This window comes from Pristiophorus japonicus, chromosome 12, assembly GCF_044704955.1.
Source record: "Pristiophorus japonicus isolate sPriJap1 chromosome 12, sPriJap1.hap1, whole genome shotgun sequence".
In the NCBI taxonomy this organism is placed as follows: domain Eukaryota; kingdom Metazoa; phylum Chordata; class Chondrichthyes; family Pristiophoridae; genus Pristiophorus; species Pristiophorus japonicus.
In genome coordinates, this window is record NC_091988.1 from 203,686,475 (window position 1) to 203,706,934 (window position 20,460).

At 48.7% G+C, this 20,460-nt stretch overlaps 1 protein-coding gene across 1 annotated transcript in view; it reads left to right on the top strand.

The window, feature by feature from the left end:
• Positions 1-10,894: 10,894 nt before the first annotated feature.
• Positions 10,895-20,460, top strand: part of LOC139277669 (DENN domain-containing protein 3-like) — a 202,348-nt gene continuing 192,782 nt past the window's right edge. The window contains exon 1 of the mRNA XM_070896461.1: positions 10,895-11,178. The gene's annotated coding sequence lies outside the window, so the exon portion shown is untranslated. The remainder of the gene's footprint in view (positions 11,179-20,460) is intronic.

Consider the following 20,460-nt stretch of genomic DNA (forward strand, 5'->3'; position numbering starts at 1 on the left):
ACTTGAATACACTCAATGAGCTAGCCTCAACAGCTTCCTTGGGCAGAGAATTCCACAGATTCACAACCCTCTGGGAGAAGAAATTCCTTCTCAACTCGGTTTTAAATTGGCTCCCCCGTATTTTGAGGCTGTGCCCCCTAGTTCTAGTCTCACCGACCAGTGGAAACAACCTCTCTGCCTCGATCTTGTCTATCCCGTTCATTATTTTAAATGTTTCTATAAGATCACCCCTCATCCTTCTGAACTCCGAGTAAAGACCCAGTCTACTCAATCTATCATCATAAGGTAATCCCCTCATCTCCGGTATCAGCCTAGTGAATCGTCTCTGTACCCCCTCCAAAGCCACTATATCCTTCTTTAAGTAAGGTGACCAAAACTGCACGCAGTACTCCAGGTGCGGCCTCACCAATAACCTGTACAGTTGCAGCAGGACCTCCCTGCTTTTTGTACTCCATCCCTCTCGCAATGAAAGCCAACATTCCATTTGCCTTCCTGATTACCTGCTGCACCTGCAAACTAACTTTTTGGGATTCATGCACAAGGATCCAAAAAGAGTTTCATGCACAAGGATCCCCAGGTCCCTCTGCACCGCAGCATGTTGTAATTTCTCCCCATTCAAATAATATTCCCTTTTACTGTTTTTTTTTCCCAAGGTGGATGACCTCACACTTTCCGACATTGTAGTCCATCTGCCAAACCTTAGCCTATTCACTTAACCTATCCAAATCTCTGTAGCCTCTCTGTGTCCTCTACACAACTTGCTTTCCCACTAATCTTTGTGTCATCTACAAATTTTGTTACACTACACTCTGTCCCCTCTTCCAGGTCATCTATGTATATTGTAAACAGTTGTGGTCCCAGCACCGATCCCTGTGGCACACCACTAACCACCGATTTCCAACCGGAAAAGGACCCATTTATCCCGACTGTCTGGTTTCTGTTAGCCAGCCAATTCTCTATCCATGCTAATACATTTCCACTGACTCCGCGTACCTTTATCTTCTGCAGTAAACTTTTGTGTGGCACCTTATCGAATGCCTTTTGGAAATCTAAATACACCACATCCATCGGTACACCTCTATCCACCATGCTCATTATATCCTCAAAGAGCAGTGGAATAGTCCAATTTTTTTTCCTACAATTAGACGAGCCTCGCTTGTTAAATCAGCACCACGGTACATGTACTTCCTGAATTTCGGGGCTGCTGTTGCTTTGACAGAGGACAGCAGCAAGAGGCTGGCACACTCGTCAGTGGACGTCCTCAGTTAACATGGTAACCTTCAGAGGCTCTCAATGCGAGGAAATAAATGGAAAGTTTCTCGCTGCTTGCCCAGACTTTGGATCGCGAGCCATCGTCATTCCGGTATCATCAGAACTTCGTCTGTTTCAAACAGATATTTAAAGTTTAAATTGCGCGTACGAGCAGCTGCTAATTCAGGGATACACGCAGGTGGTTGTGTGCACTGTTGGTGAGGGTCATTCCATGAGCTGGGGGAGGCAACAGAGGGGAGGGATTGGTGCTGCCGCGGGGGGGGGGGAAGCACTCCGCGGGTCAGGCAGCATCTGTGGGGAGAGAAGCAGAGTTAACGCTGGTGGTCGATGACCCTTCGGCACAACACGGTCCATACCTGATCAAACACGAGAAGGGAAACAGGAGGTGAACAAAGTAAAAGACGTCAACGGGAATCCTGTCGGAGGGAAGAGCAGAAGGTGGGGCATTCCTGGGAGAGAAGTGGCTGTGAATTAAATCAAAATAGCGCTGATGCTGGAAATCTGAAATAAAAACAGAATGTGTCTCAGAAAGCTGTGGAAGCCGAACATTGAATAAATTTAAGGCAGAGATAGACAGTTTCTTAAACAATAAGGGGTTATGGGGAGCGGGCGGGGAAGTGGAGCTGAGTCCATGATCAGATCAGCCATGATCGTATTAAATGGCGGAGCAGGTTCGAGGGGCCGTATGGCCGACTCTTGCTCCTATTTCCTATGTTCTATGCTGGAAGCACTCAGCAGGTCAGGCAGCATCTGTGGAGAGCCCTCCAACCTTCAGCGCTCCTCCAATTCTGCCCTCCTGAGCATCCCCGATTATAATCGCCCCATCATTGGCGGCCGTGCCTTCAGCTGCCTGGGCCCCAAGCTCTGGAACTCTCTCCCTAAACCTCCTCCTTTAAGACGCTCCTTAAAACCTGCCTCTTTTACCAAGCTTTTGGTCACCTGTCCTAGTATGTCCTCGGTGTCAGACTTTGTTTGATGACGCTGTTGTGAAGCGCCCTGGGACATTTCACTACGTTACAGGCGCTGTATAAATGCACGTAGTTGTTGAGAGAGAGAGAAACAGAGTTAACGGTTCAAGTTGATGACTGTTCATCGAGGCAAGACATGGTTTGGAGAGAAGGATGGTTTGTAAACGATAGCCACAAGGCAAGGAGGTGACCAGGAGTCCAGCTGAGACAGAAGATGGTCGATTGAGTGACTTTAGACTGATTGGAGGAAAGAACCGAGAGAAAGTGAAACTAAAGAAAATATTTAGAGAAAGGAGAACTGAAACTAATTATTTATAAAAGAAAGGAAGAAGATAACATTTACATAAAGAGCGGAAATGAGAGAATGTTGCTGTTCTGTGCGGGGTGTTAAAATAGCTCTATTGTTGAGCAATATTAATGGGATGTGGTTAATCCTGGGATGTTCTCTCTCTCTCTCTCTCTCTGGGCTCGTTCTCAAGCACGGGCTGTTTATCAGTGTATCAGAAATTATGGAACTTGCTGATGGAAAAGGGGAAATTTTGTTTCCATCCACCAATCCCAATTTTTTTTCTAGTATTTGTTCTCTGGGTGAGAACGACATGGCCAAGGCTGTACTTATTGCCCGTGTCATGTTGCCCTGACAACTGAGTGGCTCACTGGGCCACTCCCGAGGACATTCAGAGGCAACCACATCATCTGGACTGGGGCTGCGTGGAGGTGGGAGTGGCTGGGATTTAATGCTGTGCTAAATTCAGGCACTTTCATGGTCAATGTATCTAGGGCCACGCCACCGATTGTGTGCACTAGTTATGAGTTTTTTTTGTGATAGGAAACAGGAAATCACTCCAATTCCTCATGTCATACAACATCTTGCGTTGTGAGCTATTTACATGGGCCGTCAGCAAGAATTTCGTGCAACATTGGTCAAAGTAGCACTTAACTCTTAGCTTACCCACATATCGAGGAAAGAACAGGACACGGTTTGGTGGATTACTAATGGCACACTTGCCAGTCACAACTGATCAAGTCGTTTACAGAAGATGAATTAACGGGCACTATTTTTAGTGATCACCGTGCTCGAGTGAGACAGCTGTACAGGGTTGACTATTCCGAGAGATTTCATCACATGACCTTTCACTGCCAACTGGCTCAGCATTGGTCACCTGACACGGCAGTCCATGCCCAGATAACCAATAGCAACACAAGGTGAGGCAATGAGAATGGTGATAAAAACATTGTCTATTATTGATCTAGTCTAAATCTGCAAAGGCACCATTGTAACTTAACATAAGAAATAGGAGCAGGAGTAGGCCATACGGCCCCTCGAGCCTGCTCCGCCATTTCCACGATTATAGCTGATCCGATCATGGACTCTGGTCCACTTCCCTCCATGATAGCGTGCAATTCGACCGCGCCTTTCACAACCTCTGGACAGCCCAAAGTGCTTATCAGCCAATGAAGTGTTGTAATGTGGGAACCACGGCAGCCAATTTGCACTCAAAAGGTTCTGCAAACAGCAATGCGATAATGACCAGATCATGTTTTAGTGATGATGGTTGAGGGATAAATATTGATCTCAGGACACCGCCCGTGCTCTTTTTTTTTTGAATAATACCCGTGGGACCTTTTGTGCCCGTGAGAGCGCAGACGGGGTCTCGGTTTAGCGTCTGACCTGAAAGAGGCCATTTATTGTAGGATAGTATCTCGTCCTTGGCCAGGCTGTGATCAGTCCGTGTCACAGAGGCACAGTCAGTGACCCCGGTCGCAGTACGGCTTCAGCAAGGTTCAGGTTATTCAGTCTGGCCCTGACAAGATGCCAGCATTCAGCTGTTTCTCTGAAATGGAACTTTCCATTCTAGTTGGCTGGTTAGCTGGCTGCATTAGCATTGGGTGATTGCATCCAGTGCCAAGCCAATGCAATGGGGACTGCGCCCTGACTGATGCCCGAATACGATTGGGTTGTTGCATTGGTGCGAGCCCAAAGCACTGTTGGCACATTTGGAGCCAGTATGACGAGTGGTATCGGGAGATGCTGATAAGCCTTCATCATTTTTCATGTACTAATCATGGAATTATACAGCACAGGAGATCATTCAGCCCATCGTGCCTGTGCCGGCCCAATCGCACGCTCCTCACTCTCTCCCCATATCCCTGTAAGTTTTCCCCTTCAACTATTTATCCAATTCCCGTTTGAAAGTCACTATTGAATCTGCTCCCACCGCCCTTTCAGGCAGCGCGTTCCCGGTCACAACAACTCGCTGCGTAAAAACATTCTCTTCATCTCCCCCTCTGGTTCTTTTGCCAATCACCTTAAACCTGTGTCCCTCTGGTTATCCACCCTCCTGCCCCTGGGAACAGTTTCTCTCGGTCTACTCTATCAAAACCCCTCGTGATTTTGAACACCTCTATCAAATCTCCCCTTAACCTTCTCTGCTGCAAGGAGAACAGCCCCAGCTTCTCCAGTCTCTCCGCGTAACTGAAGTCCCTCATCCCTGGGATCATCCTGGTCAATCTCCTCTGCACCCTCTCCAAGTCCCCGACATCCTTCCAAAAGTGTGAGGCCCAGAATTGGACACAATACTCCAGCTGGGGCCTAACCAGCGATTTATAAAGCTTTAGCATCGCGTCTTTGCTTTTCTACTCTACGCCTCTATTAATAAAGTCAAGGATCCCTCCTCAACTTGTCAAAGATATGTGTACGTACACCTCCAGGTCTCTCTGTTCCTGTACCCTTTAGTTTATATCGCCTCTCCTCGTTTTTCCTACACACCTCTCGCTTCTCTGTGTTAAATTCCATCTGCCATGGCTCTGCCCATTCCACACGTCTGTCTGTGTCCCCCTGAAGCCTCATTGTTCACTACATTTCTGAAACTATGAAATTGTGCCCTGTATTCCCAAGTCCACGTCATCAATATATATCAAACAGAGCAGTGGTCCTAATACCCCTGAGGCTCACCAGGGCTTGGTATTACTTGTCCCTTAGCCAATTTCGTATCCACACTGCCACTGCACCTTCCATCGAATGAGTTTTAATGTTGCTAACAAGTCTGTTATGTGGTACTTTATCTAACAGCTGTGGTGTCAGCCATGGCTCAGTGGGCAGCACACTCGCCTGTAAATCAGAAGGTCGTGGGTTCAAATCCCACTCCAGGGACTTGAGCACAAAAATCTAGGCTGACTCCCAGTGCAGTACTGAGGGAGCGCTGCACTGTCGGAGGGGCAGTACTGAGGGAGCACCGCACTGTCGGAGGGGCAGTACTGAGGGAGCGCTGCACTGTCGGAGGAGCAGTACTGAGGGAGCACCGCACTGTCGGAGGGGCAGTACTGAGGGAGCACCGCACTGTCGGAGGGGCAGTACTGAGGGAGCGCTGCACTGTCGGAGGAGCAGTACTGAGGGAGCACCGCACTGTCGGAGGGGCAGTACTGAGGGAGCACCGCACTGTCGGAGGGGCAGTACTGAGGGAGCACCGCACTGTCGGAGGGGCAGTACTGAGGGAGTGCTGCACTGTCGGAGGGGCAGTACTGAGGGAGTGCTCTGTCGCAGGTGCCGTCTTTTGGATGAGACGTTAAACCGAGGCCCCGTCTGCACTTTCAGGTGGACGTAAAAGATCCCATGGCCACTATATTGATGAAGAGCAGGAGAGTCATCTCCAGTGTCCTCGGGCCAATATTTATCCCTCAATCAGCATCATAAAAACAGGTTATCTGGTCATTATCACATTGCTGTTTGTGTGAGCTTGCTTGTACACAAATTGGCTGCAGCGTTTCCCACAGTAAGACGTCCAGTGGTCGTGAAAGACGCTATATAAATGTAAGTCTTTCATTTTCTTTCTTTCACACGACTGTTGAAAGTTCATTTACACAACATCAACAGCACTGACCTCATCAACTCCCATATCCATGGAGGATTGGAAGATAGTAACCAGAGCCTCTGCAATTTCCACCCTTACTTCCCGAGGATGCATCCTGTCCAGTCCGGGTGATGTTTCTACTTTGAGCGCTGCCAACCTTTTTAGTATCTCCTCTTTATCTACTTTTATCCGAGCCAATACCGCCACTGCCTCCTCCTTTACTGTGACATTGACAGCATCCTCTTCTTTAGTGAAGACAGATGCAAAGTGCACTTTTTAGTACCTCAGCCATGCGCTCTGCCTCCACAAGATCATCATTTATGTCCCTAATCGGCCCACCCTTCCTTTGACTCGCCTGTTACCACTTATGTGTTGTTGTTGTTGTCGTTAGGTATTTTGAAAGAATTTTGGGTTCCCTTCTATGTTGGCCATGAATCTATTCTGGCCCTCTGCCTTTGCCCATGCTGAGCAATGTGCTCGGAGTGTGCTATAGTCTCCGGCTGTGTGGCTGCCCATTCTCTGTGCAGGTGTGAAAGCTTATGTTGGAAGTTGCCGTGCACCGCAGCCTTAGATCGCCAACCCTCCTGGATTGTCCTGGGGTTAAAGGTCAGCCTCCCGGGCGATCCTGCGAGCAATCTGGGAGAGGTCGTCGGAGACATTTCCTTCTCCCATTTATCACCGGGCCGAACTCAGGACAGGCAGGGTCACCACGCACCCAGCATGCAATGAGGCCCCAGCGCAGTCCGCTAAAATCATGGCGTGATGTATTTGCTTCATGGGCTCTTTGCGTGAAGGCGTTATATAAATACAAGTTGTTGTTGTACCACCTATTACAGTAAAAGCTTAGTGCCAGTTTTCAGCTTTAAAACTTTAACCCCGACAGTTAGCCCTTTTTACAAGTGCCAATAGGGTGAAAAAATAAGAAGTAGGAGCAGGAGTCGGCCATTCGGCCCCTCGAGCCTGCTCCGCCATTCAGTAAGATCATGGTTGAAACATCCTCCCTGCATCTACCCTGTCGAGCCCCTTAAAAATGTATGTTTCAATGAGATCACCTCTCCTAAACTCTAGGGAATATAGGCCTAGTCTACTCAATCTCTCCGAATGTGACAATCTCCCATCCCAGGAATCAGTCTAGCGAACTTCCCCCATCAGAAACCCCAGTGCCCCGTTGCCCATTGCCCCGTGCCTGTTGGCCCGTGCCTATTGCCCGTTGCTCATTGCCCCGTGCCTGTTGGCCATTGCCCGTTGCTTGTTGCCCCATGCCTATTGCCCGTTGCTCATTGCCCCATGCCTGTTGGCCATTGCCCATTGCCCGTTGCTCATTGCCCCGTGCCCATTGCCCCATGCCTGTTGGCCATTGCCCCGTGCCCATTGCCCCGTGCCTGTTGGCCATTGCCCCGTGCCCATTGCCCGTTGCTCATTGCCCCGTGCCCGTTGCTCATTGCCCCGTGCCCATTGCCCCATGCCTGTTGGCCATTGCCCATTGCCCCATGCCCATTGCCCATTGCTCATTGCCCCATTGCTCATTGCCCCATGTCTGTTGCCCATTGCCCCATTGCCCGTTGCTCATTGCCCCGTGCCCATTGCCAATTGCCCAGTGCCCATTGCCACATGCCCGTTGCTCATTGCCCATTGCCCCATTGCCCGTTGCTCATTGCCCCGTGCCCATTGCCAATTGCCCAGTGCCCATTGCCACATGCCCGTTGCTCATTGTCCGTTGCCCCGTTGCCCATTGCCCCGTGCCTGTTGCCCGTTGCTCATTGTCCGTTGCCCATTGCCCCGTGCCCGTTGCCCATTGCCCTGTACCTGTTGCCCAGTGCTCAGTGATAATTCAGCAGTTTGCCGCTCTGCTGTGCACCTGTGGATGGACCCGTTGCTGCAGCAACCAACTGCGGTAGTGATTACTGAAACGAAACCTATGAGGTTTCTTCTGGTGCCTGTTGTTTCCTGTCAATACTGGAACTAAAGGGTTTGGGTGTGTTACCATCGCAAACAGGGCGTGTTCACCAAGTGGTGTGCCAGATTATGAGGTCAGTTATGAAATGTCTCTCTGCACTGGGCCTGTGTGGCACTCTGTGTGATGTGTTTCCCACAGACGTGTCTGTAACTGAGCCAAGTCCACTCTGTCTGACTTCGAGTTCTCCATGTTGGGATCCAAGGCAGGCAGATTACACCTGATCAACGACGGAAGGTATAGACCCTCTGGTCCATCCAGCCTCAGAGATAGACCTCCTGATATATCTGTTCCCCAATCCTTCAAAACCGTCTCTTTGCATAAACAGTTGCCGTTGTATATTTCAAAGATTCTTCTCTCAAACAAGACTTCCTGACTTAATCGTTCTCAAGTCCTTCGATAGTTTTATTAACCGCGCATCTTCCTGTTCTGTAGCTAATGGATCTCTCAGTCTGCCTATTACACTAGGGGAGGTTAATAAATTATTAAACACGGGGAAGGAAGGAGAACTTTGCTCGATAACCTCCCGCCTGCGGCCCTGACTGATACAGAGGCGGTGGGGAGACATTACTCCCGGGATCCGAGACTTTAATCACTCGCGGTTGATGATGTTCCAATCACCTGTTTCCCTGCACAAGTATTTCTTGTAGATAACACCCAGACCTTGAAAGCAGACGACAAGCCGAGCTTTCATCCCACGGCACCCCACTGCTGCCCTCTTTATCTTGGGAAGCCTGTTGTTCCAAAATACAAGGAAGTCCGAGAATCAACCCTTAACTCCCCAGGATGTCCAATATTTTGCACTGTCGGAGGGGCAGTACTGAGGGAGTGCCGCACTGTCGGAGGGGCAGTACTGAGAGAGCGCTGCACTGTCAGAGGGGCAGTACTGAGAGAGCGCTGCACTGTCGGAGGGGCAGTACTGAGAGAGCGCCGCACTGTCAGAGGGGCAATACTGAGGGAGTGCCGCACTGTCGGAGGGGCAGTACTGAGAGAGCGCCGCACTGTCAGAGGGGCAGTACTGAGGGAGTGCTGCACTGTCGGAGGGGCAGTACTGAGAGAGCGCCGCACTGTCAGAGGGGCAATACTGAGGGAGTGCCGCACTGTCGGAGGGGCAGTATTGAGGGAGTGCTGCACTGTCAGAGGGGCAGTACTGAGGGAGCGACGCACTGTCGGAGGGGCAGTACTGAGGGAGCACCGCACTGTCAGAGGTGCAGTACTGAGGGAGCGCCGCACTGTCGGAGGGGCAGTACTGAGGGAGCACCGCACTGTCAGAGGTGCAGTACTGAGGGAGCGCCGCACTGTCGGAGGGGCAGTACTGAGGGAGTGCCGCACTGTCGGAGGTGCCATCTTTTGGATGAGGTGTTAAACTGAGGCCCAGTCTGCTCTCTCAGGTGGACATAACAGATCCCACAGCACTATTTTGAAGTGTAGGGTGTATCCTGGTCAACACTTAACCCTACACCATCAGCAGTAAAGACGGATCATGTGATCTTTTGGTTATTTGGGATTGTGGGCATTTTCTGCAACGTCCAACTGGATCCATTGGTTGCTCTGGTGGTCTCAGGATGTGACGAGGCACTATATAAATGCAGACTTGTTCTGTCTCTATTTCTTGCACCTGCACTTGGTACTTGAACTACCTTTGACGAGCATGATCACCCTGTCTACATCTTGAGGATCTAGTTAGAGGTTTAGATGAAAATTAATTTTACTGAAAAGTAATAATAATTCATTAATCCAGGATAGCATCCGTAGTTGGTAAATTATTGTGAATCTGATGTGTGTGAGGCGAATGAGGGGTTTGCAAACTAGGGACTAGATTACAACAGCGACATCACTTCAAAAGTGCTTCATTCGCTGTAAATGACAACAACCTGCATTTATATAGCACCTTTAATGTAGTAAAACATCCCGGGGCGCTTCACAGGAGCGTTATCAGACAAAATGTGACACTGAGCCACGGAACGGGATATTAGGATAGATGACCAAGGTTGGTCAATGTAGTTGGGTTTTAAGGAGGAGAGAGAGGCGGAGATGTGGAGAGGTTTAGACAGGGAATTCCAGAGCTTGGGGTCTCGGCACTCTGGGACGGCCTGAAGTTGTGAAAGGCGCTATATAAATGCAAGTCTTTTTTTAGGTTTTGATTGAGTGTGCAAATTAGATGAGCAAACTTGATGGAAAGTTGCCTGCCAAAGCAGCTAGAAGTGGGCCTCTACTCATTGGAGTTCAGACGAATGAGAGGTGATCTTATCGAAACTTACAAGATAATGAGGGGGCTCGACAAGGTGGATGCAGAGAGGATATTTCCACTCATAGGGGAAACTAAAACTAGGGGACATAGTCTTAGAATAAGGGGCTGCCCATTTAAAACTGAGATGAGGAGGAATTTCTTCTCTCTGAGGGTTGTAAATCTGTGGAATTCGCTGCCTCAGAGAGCTGTGGAGGCTGGGTCATTGAATATATTTAAGGTGGAGATAGACAGAGTTTTGAGCGATAAGGGAGTGAATGGTTATGGGGAGCGGGCAGGGAAGTGGAGCTGAGTTCATGATCAGATCAACCATGATCTTATTGAATGGCGGAGCAGGCTCCAGGGGCCGTATGGCCTACTCCTGCTCCTATTTCTTATGTTCTTATGTTAAGTGCTGAAAGTGTTGGTTTACAGTTGGAACTGAACTCCAGATTGAGTTTAAAAGGTTGCAGGGCTGTGAACAGGAAGTTATTGGCAAACACTGGCCAGAAAGAGGATTCTGCATCTTCCCAGCAACAGCTGCTGCTTAGGCTGTGCTGAGATGTTGTGTCATTTCTTTGCTCGGTATGCTGACAGAAGGAAGTATGATTCAGTGGCCAGCGCTGGTGAACAGTTAGACAGGAACTGCTTTACACAGCCCCGCTCTGCCTTGCTGCTTCCTCGGAAGAGTCTGCACTTTCATCAGTTTGTGTGCAGATCACAGTTCCAGAGATCAGCCAGATAAACGCTGACTGTCAGAGCACTCGTGGATTAATGTGGGGACCTTCTCCGCTGTTTGAAGGGGACAGGGACCAGCTGGATGCAGATTTCAGTGGGGTGACTGGGAGCTCCTGGGAATGAGCATCGCTGCGGAGGTGTAGTCACTGAGCAGGCTCTGCTCTTCAGGTAAGGGAAGCTTTAGAGGAGAAAGTTGCAACAAGGGAGTGAAAGTTTCAATCTCAAACCATTGGCAAACAGCTGCTCTCAGACAGCTCTCCGTCTCACCGCTGGGAGTTGTGCTTTCTGAAGCTTTCACTGTGTGTGAATGTGTGTGAATGTGTGTGTGTGTGTGTGTGTGTGTGTGTGTGTGTGTGAGAGTGCGTGTGTGCGTGTGTGTGTGAGAGTGCGTGTGAGTGTGTCTGTGTGTGTTTGAGTGAGTGTGTGCTTGAGTGTGTATGTGTGAGTGAGTGAGTGTGAGTGAATGTGTGTGGGGGTGTGAATGAGTAAGTGTGTGTGATTGAGTGGGTGAATGTGTGTGTGTGAGGGACTGTGTATGAGTGTGTGTTTGAATGAGAGTGAGTGAGAGTGTGTGTGTGGAGTGAGTGTGTGTGTGTGAGTGATTGAGTGAATGTGTGTGTGTGAGGGACTGTGTATGAGTGTGAGTTTGTGTGTGAATGAGAGTGAGTGAGTGTGTGTGAGTGAGTGTGTGTGTGTGAGTGTGTCGCTCCAGCTCATTTATAGCCCGACCTGCGGAGCTGTTCTCTCTGGGACATCGTGGCCCCCCCGACCTGTGAGAGAGGACATTGAAACATAGAAATTTACAGCACAGAAAGAGGCCATTTCGGCCCATCGTGTCCGCGATGGCTGACAAAGAGCCGCACGGCCCTCGGTCAGCAGCCCTGAAGGTTACATATAAACCTATGATCAATGATGGAAAGGCAAAGAGCACCCAGCCCAATCAGTCCACCCCACACAACTGCGATACCCCTTATACTGAAACATTCTACACTCCACCCCAACCAGAGCCATGTGATCCCCTGGGAGAGGCAAAAGCCAGATAAAAACCCAGGCCAATTTAGGGAGAAAAATATCTGGGAAAATTCCTCTCCGACCGATCCAGGCGATCGACACTAGTCCAGGAGATCACCCTGGCCGTATTCTATTCCCTGCAGTACTTACCATTATATCTGCGCCGTCCAACAATAGGTCATCCAGTCTAATCTTAATTACCAGCTCTAGGTTCGTAACCCTGCAGGTTACAGCACTTCTAGTGCCCATCCAACCATCTCTTAAAAGTGGTGAGGGTTTTTAAGAGATGGTTGGATGGGCACTTGAAGTCCCGTAACCTGCAGGGTTACAGACCTAGAACCGGTAAGTGGGATTAGAACAGCTTCGCAGGTCGGGCTATAAAACAGTTGGAGTATACTGCTTCAACCTCCAGCGTGAGCTGCTCCAAGGATTTTGAGATGGGCGACTGGGTGACGTCATCAAAACCCTGGTCGCCGTTTTGGAGCGTGGCAGGAACATCGGCAGGGCCCAGGTCCAGAGGAGTGGGAAGGTCGGGGCGGACGAACGGCGAGTGTTTGTGGTGGAGGTGCGACAGATGAGGGTACAGGGCCCAGAAGAGCCGAGGGCCCAGGGACAGCACGGGTCAGCCCACACTGCGATATGTGTGCACACTGGGTCTGTGCAGCAGAGCTGGTCTCCAGTCATCCTGGTTAACCCTTGCCACTGGACCAAGACCTAGCTCTGTCGAGCCCGTGGCTGGTGGCTGGTGTGCAACGGCCACCCCACGTTAAAAACATCCACCCACAGGCATCTTCCACCCCCTCAATTGGGTTCAGGACTGGAACATCGGGTCCTTCATCAAAACATCTGTGAACTCGTGGAAGCAAGTCATCCTCGTTCGAGGGACCGCCTATGATGGTGTGTGTGTGTGTGTGTGTGTGTGTGTGTGTATCTGTGTGTGTCAGTGTGTGAGATGTGTGTGTGTGTGTGAGAGTGTGTGTGTCAGTGTGTGGGTCAGTGTGTGAGATGTGTGTGTGTGTGTGTGAGAGTGTGTGTGTGTATCTGTGTGTGTCAGTGTGTGAGATGTGTGTGTGTGTGTGAGATGTGTGTGTGTCAGTGTGTGGGTCAGTGTGTGAGATGTGTGTGTGTGTGTGAGAGTGTGTGTCAGTGCGTGGGTCAGTGTGTGAGATGTGTGTGTATCTGTGTGTGTGAGATGTGTGTGTGTGTGTGAGAGTGTGTGTGTCAGTGTGTGGGTCAGTGTGTGAGATGTGTGTGTGTGAGTCTGTGAGTGAGAGTGTGTGTGTGTGTGGGTCAGTGTGTGTGTGTGGGTCTGTGAGTGTGAGTGTGAGTGAGTCGGTGTGAATGTGTGTCAGTGGTGTACATTTGGAACGTGATGTGTATTAAGATGATGTGGGTCAGGGACAGTGTGTAGATATAGGAGGTTATGGTGTTCGGGGTGTGTTTGTATTGATCGATGAACAGCTGGACGCAAAGGCTACTGTTGGAAGGCAGTATGCGTGGCGAGGAATCTGGCCAGGTGTGCTGGGAAACTCGCACAGGGCAGTGTGAGCAGGCCTTTCATACTTCATGAATTTCTGTCTTCAGCAGGAGGATTTGATTGACAGATCAATCAGGCTGTGTGAAACTGAAATCATTGATAAGGAACACAGCAAGATCAGGGAATGCTGAAGCATAACAAATGTCTAAAGGCAGTTACTGTGTGCGTTAGCTCAGAATTCCACCCACAATGATTGGCCCACACTTCACCATGAGGTGTCTGGATTATTCACCAAACCCGCAGGTTTGCCCGTAAATGTTGCTGTGAAGTGTGTGGTTAATTATTGTCAATAATGGTTATTATGCATAATAAATCTGTATCACCTGTAATGCTGTGAAGCCTATTATGTTGAGGAATGATTTATCAGTAAGACCATCACCCTCTAACACCCCAGCGGGGTACGAGAGGATTCCCAGCGCCCAAGACTCCTTGGTCCCAGCATGTGGGAGAGCATTTAGGTGCTACTGATCATAATTCAGTTAGATTTAGGGTAGTTATGGAAAAGGATAGACCAGGAATAAAAGTTCTAAATTGGGGAAAAGCCAACTTTACTAAGCTGAGAAGTGATTTAGCCACAGTGGACTGGAAACAGCTACTTGAAGGTAAATCAATGTCAGAGCAGTGGGAGGCATTCAAGGAGGAGATCCGGAGGGTTAAGGCCAAATATGTGCCCTTAAAGAAAAAGGATGGGATTAACAAATCTAGAGCCCCCTGGATGTTGAGGGTTCAATACTGCAGAATCTCTAGAGGGGAATAGAAAGTCCTGGGGTGAAATTAAAAAGGATATTAGGAAAGCAAAGAAAGAGCATGATTACAAGTAAAATCAAGGAAAACCCAAAGATGTTTATAAATATATTAAGAGCAAGAGGATAACTAAAGAAAGGGTAGGGCCATTAGAGACCATGAGGGTGATCTGTGTGTGTGGAAATGGAAGATGTGGATATGGAACTTAATGAATACTTTGCGTCTGTTTTCACAAAGGAAAGGGGCGATTCAGATACTGCTATCGAGGAGGAGTGTGAAATATTAGATAAAATAAACATAGTGAGAGAGGAGGTATTACGGCGTTTAGCAGCTTTGAAAGTAGATAAATCCCCAGGCCCAGACGAAATGTATCCCAGGCTGTTAAGTGAAACAAAAGAGGAAATAGCAGAGGCTTTGACAATCATTTTCCAATCCTCTCTGGCTTCAGGTGTGGTGCCAGAGGATTGGAGGACTGCTAATGTTGTACCTTTGTTTAAAAAGGGAGAAAGGGATAGACTGAGTAATTATAGGCCAGTCAGCCTAACCTCGGTGGTGGGAAAATTATTAGAAAAAATCCTGAAAGACAGGATAAATCTTCATTTGGAAAGACACGGGTTAATTAAGGATAGTCAGCACGGATTTGTTAAGGGAAGGTCGTGTCTGACTAACTTGATTGAATTTTTCGAGGAAGTAACCAGGAGGGTCGATGAGGGCAGTGTGTATGATGTAGTGTATATGGATTTTAGCAAGGCTTTCGATAAGGTCCCACATGGCAGACTGGTCACAAAAGTAAAAGCCCATGGGATCCAGGGCAAAGTAGCAAGTTGGATCCAAAATTGGTTTGGAGGCAGGAAGCAAAGGGTAATGGTTGATGGGTGTTTTTGTGACTGGAAGGATGTTTCCAGTGGGATTCCGCAGGGCTCAGTACTAGGTCCTTGCTTTTTGTGATATACATCAATGATCTAGACTTGAATATAGAGGGTGTGATTAAGAAGTTTGCAGATGATACCAAAATCGGCTGTGTGGTTGATAATGAAGCTGGAATACTGCGTCCTTCCATATTACAGGAAGGACATGATTGCACTGGAGAGGGTACAGAGGAGATTTACGAGGATGTTGCTGGGAATGGAGAATGAGGACAGATTGGATAGGCTAGGTTTGTTTTCATTGGAGCAGAGGAGGCTGAGGGGAGGTGTATAAAATAATGAGGGGCCTGGATAGAGTGGATAGGAAGGACCTATTTCCCTTAGCAGAGGGGTCAACAACCAGGGGGCACAGATTTAAAGTAATTGGTAGAAGGTTTAGAGGGGATTTGAGGGGAAATGTCTTCACCCAGAGGGTGGTGGGGGTCTGGAACTCACTACCTGAAAGGGTGGTAGAGGCAGAAACCCTCACCACATTTAAAAAGTGCTTGGATGTGCACAAAGTGCCGTAACCTACAGGGCTATGGACCGAGAGCTGGAAAGTGGGATTAGACTGGATAGCTCTTTGTCGGCCGGCACGGACACGATGGACCAAAATGGCCTCATTCTGTGCTGTAAATTTCTATGATTCTATGCTTTGTGAGCCCTTGGCCCCACCACCCGAGACCCCGTGCTCCCACCCCCGAGACCCCTTGGTCCCAACCCCCTGAGACCCCTCGGTCCCACCCCCCGAGACCCCTCGGTCCCACCCCCGAGACCCCTTGGTCCCACCCCCGAGACCCCTCGGTCCCACCTCCAAGACCCCTTGCTCCCACCCCCCCCTCTATCCCACCCCCCGAGACCCCTCGGTCCCACCCCCGAGACCCCTTGGTCCCACACCCGAGACCCCTCGGTCCCACCCCCCGAGACCCCTCGGTCCCACCCCCCGAGACCCCTCGGTCAAACTCCCCGAGACCCCTTGGTCCCACCCCCGAGACCCCTCGGTCCCACCCCCGAGACCCTTTGCTCCCACCCCCCGAGACCCCTCAATCCCACCCCCCGAGACCCCTTGGTCCCAACCTCCAAGACCCCTCGGTCCCAACAAAAGCCTCGGCTCGCTGGGGAGGAGGAGACACACGGCGGCAAAAGTCAGCATAAAATAATCCAACTATAAATATTCTTTTCCCAATCTTCTGTCAAATATTTCAAAATTTAGAAAGAATTGTATTTGAAGGTGTTGGGTGACTGTAATAGAAACATAGAAACATAGAAAAATAGATGCAGGAGTAGGCCATTCGGCCCTTCTAGCTGCACCTCCATTCAATGAGTTCATGGCTGAACATGCAACTTCAGTACCCCCTTCCTGCTTTCTCGCCATACCCCTTGATCCCCCTAGTAGTAAGGACTTCATCTAACTCCTTTTTGAATATATTTAGTGAATTGGCCTCAACAACTTTCTGTGGTAGAGAATTCCACAGGTTCACCACTCTCTGGGTGAAGAAGTTTCTCCTCATCTCGGTGCTAATTGGCTTCCCCCTTATCCTTAGATTGTGACCCCTGGTTCTGGACTTCCCCAACATTGGGAACATTCTTCCTGCATCCAACCTGTCTAAACCCGTCAGAATTTTAAACGTTTCTATGAGGTCCCCTCTCATTCTTCTGAACTCCAGTGAATACAAGCCCAGTTGATCCCGTCTTTCTTGATAGGTCAGTTCCACCATCCCGGGAATCAGTCTGGTGAACCTTTGCTGCACTCCCTCAATAGCAAGAATGTCCTTCCTCAAGTTAGGAGACCAAAACTGTAAACAATATTCCAGGTGTGGCCTCACCAAGGCCCTGTACAACTGTAGCAACACCTCCCTGCCCCTGTACTCAAATCCCCTCGCTATGAAGGCCAACATGCCATTTGCTTTCTTAACCGCCTGCTGTACCTGCATGCCAACCTTCAATGACTGATGTACCATGACACCCAGGTCTCGTTGCACCTCTCCTTTTCCTAATCTGTCACCATTCAGATAATAGTCTGTCTCTCTGTTTTTACCACCAAAGTGGATAACCTCACATTTATCCACATTATACTTCATCTGCCATGCATTTGCCCACTCACCTAACCTACCCAAGTCACTCTGCAGCCTCATAGCATCCTCCTCGCAGCTCACACTGGCACCCAACTTAGTGTCATCTGCAAATTTGGAGATACTACATTTAATCCCTTCGTCTAAATCATTAATGTACAGTGTAAACAGCTGGGGCCCCAGCACAGAACCTTGCGGTACCCTACTAGTCACTGCCTGCCATTCTGAAAAGTACCCATTTACTCCTACTCTTTGCTTCCTGTCTGACAACCAGTTCTCAATCCATGTCAGCATACTACCCCCAATCCCATGTGCTTTAACTTTGCACATTAATCTCTTGTGTGGGACCTTGTCAAAAGCCTTCTGAAAGTCCAAATACACCACATCAACTGGTTCTCCCTTGTCCACTCTGCTGGAAACATCCTCAAAAAATTCCAGAAGATTTGTCAAGCATGATTTCCCTTTCACAAATCCATGCTGACTTGGACCTATCATGTCACCTCTTTCCAAATGCGCTGCTATGACATCCTTAATAATTGGTTCCATCATTTTACCCACTACTGAGGTCAGGCTGACCGGTCTATAATTCCCTGTTTTCTCTCTCCCTCCTTTTTTAAAAAGTGGGGTTACATTGGCTACCCTCCACTCGATAGGAACTGATCCAGAGTCAATGGAATGTTGGAAAATGACTGTCAATGCATCCGCTATCTCCAAGGCCACCTCCTTAAGTACTCTGGGAGGCAGTCCGTCAGGCCCTAAGGATTTATCGGCCTTCAATCCTATCAATTTCCCCAACACAATTTCCCGACTAATAAGGATTTCCCTCAGTTCCTCCTCCTTACTAGACCCTCTGACCCCTTTTATATCCGGAAGGTTGTTTGTGTCCTCCTTAGTGAATACCAAACCAAAGTACTTATTCAATTGGTCTGCCATTTCTTTGTTCCCCATTATGACTGCCCCTGATTCTGACTGCAGGGGACCTACGTTTGTCTTTACTAACCTTTTTCTCTTTACATATCTATAGAAACTTTTGCAATCCGTCTAAATGTTCCCTGCAAGCTTCTTCTCGTACTCCATTTTCCCTGCCCTAATCAAACCCTTTGTCCTCCTCTGCTGAGTTCTAAATTTCTCCCAGTCCCCGGGTTCGCTGCTATTTCTGGCCAATTTGTATGCCACTTCCTTGGCTTTAATACTATCCCTGATTTCCCTTGATAGACACAGTTGAGCCACCTTCCCTTTTTTATTTTTACGCCAGACAGGAATGTACAATTGTTGTATTTCATCCATGCGGTCTCTAAATGTCTACCATTGTCCATCCACAGTCAACCCCTTAAGTATCATTCGCCAATCTATCCTAGCCAATTCATGCCTCATACCTTCAAAGTTACCCTTCTTTAAGTTCTGGACCATGGTCTCTGAATTAACTGTTTCATTCTCCATCCTAATGCAGAATTCCACCATATTATGGTCACTCTTCCCCAAGGGGCCTCGCACAACGAGATTGTTAATTAATCCTCTCTCATTACACAACACCCAGTCTAAGATGGCCTCCCCCGTAGTTGGTTCCTCGACATATTGGTCTAGAAAACCATCCCTTATGCACTCCAGGAAATCCTCCTCCATCGTATTGCTTCCAGTTTGGCTAGCCCAATCTATGTGCATATTAAAGTCACCCATTATAACTGCTGCACTTTTATTGCATGCACCCCTAATTTCCTGTTTGATGCCCTCCCCAACATCACTACTACTATTTGGAGGTCTGTACACAACTCCCACTAACATTTTTTGCCCTTTGGTGTTCTGCAGCTCTACCCATATAGATTCCACATCATCCAAGCTAATGTCCTTCCTAACTATTGCATTAATCTCCTCTTTAACCAGCAATGCTACCCCACCTTCTTTTCCTTTTACTCTATCCTTCCTGAATGTTGAATACCCCTGGATGTTGAGTTCCCAGCCCTGATCATCCTGGAGCCACGTCTCCGCAATCCCGATCACATCATATTTGTTAACATCTATTTGCACAGTTAATTCATCCACCTTATTATGGATACTCCTTGCATTAAGACACAAAGCCTACAGGCTTGTTTTTTTAACACCCTTTGTCCTTTTAGAATTTTGCTGTACAGTGGCCCTTTTTTGTTCTTTGCCTTGGGTTTCTCTGCCTTCCACTTTTCTTCATCTCCTTTCTGTCTTTTGCTTTTGTCTCCTTTTTGTTTCCCTCCGTCTCCCTGCATTGGTTCCCATCCCCCTGCCATATTAGTTTAACTCCTCCCCAACAGCAGTAGCAAACACTCCCCCTAGGACATTGGTTCCGGTCCTGCCCAGATGTAATCACTGGGTCTAACTGGACCAACACATTTTCAAGATGTTGAAAGGTTTTGATAGAGTAGGTAAAGAAAAACGATTCTCTCCGGTGAGAGATCATGGATTCAAAATTATTGGAAAAAGATCTAGAGGGGAGCTGAGGAAAAATCTTTTCACTCAGAGTTGTCGGGGTGTGGGCCGCTCGACCTGCGAGGTTGGTGGAGCCGATTCCATCAATAGGTTTAACAGGCAGTTGTACGGATTCTCGAGGGTGAGGACATAAAGCGGGCCATGGGACTGAGCACCACCGCTCCTTCAAAGAGCCGGCACAGGCACGATGGGCTGAATGGCCTCCTTCTGTACGTTTCCATGAACAGGCTGAGACGTGGCCTGAGATGAGCTGGTGCATTCAGTCCAGTACCAGTCACGGCCTGTAGTCAAGAAACCTCAGAACCATGCCTCCACAGGTTAGGCCCCAGCTGGAGGATTGTGGCCAATTCCGGGCACTGCACTTTAGGAAGGATATCAAGGCCTTGGAGACGGTGCAGGGGAGATTGACCAGAACGGTCCCCGGGATGAGGGACTTCAGTTACGTGGATAGACTGGAGAAGATGGGGCTGTTCTCCTTGGAGCAGAGAAGGTTAAGGAGAGGTTTGATCGAGGTGTTCAAAATCACGAGGGGTTTTGACAATGAATAGGGAGGAACTGTTTCCACGAGGTTCGGTAACCAGAGGGCACAGGTTTAAGGTAATTGGCAAAAGAACCAGAGGAGAGAGGAGGAGAATTTTTTTATGTAGCAGATTCAATAATAACTTTCCAAACTTGGAAAGGAAAGTTTGCCGGGCTGTGGGGAAAGAGCGGGGGAGTGGGACTG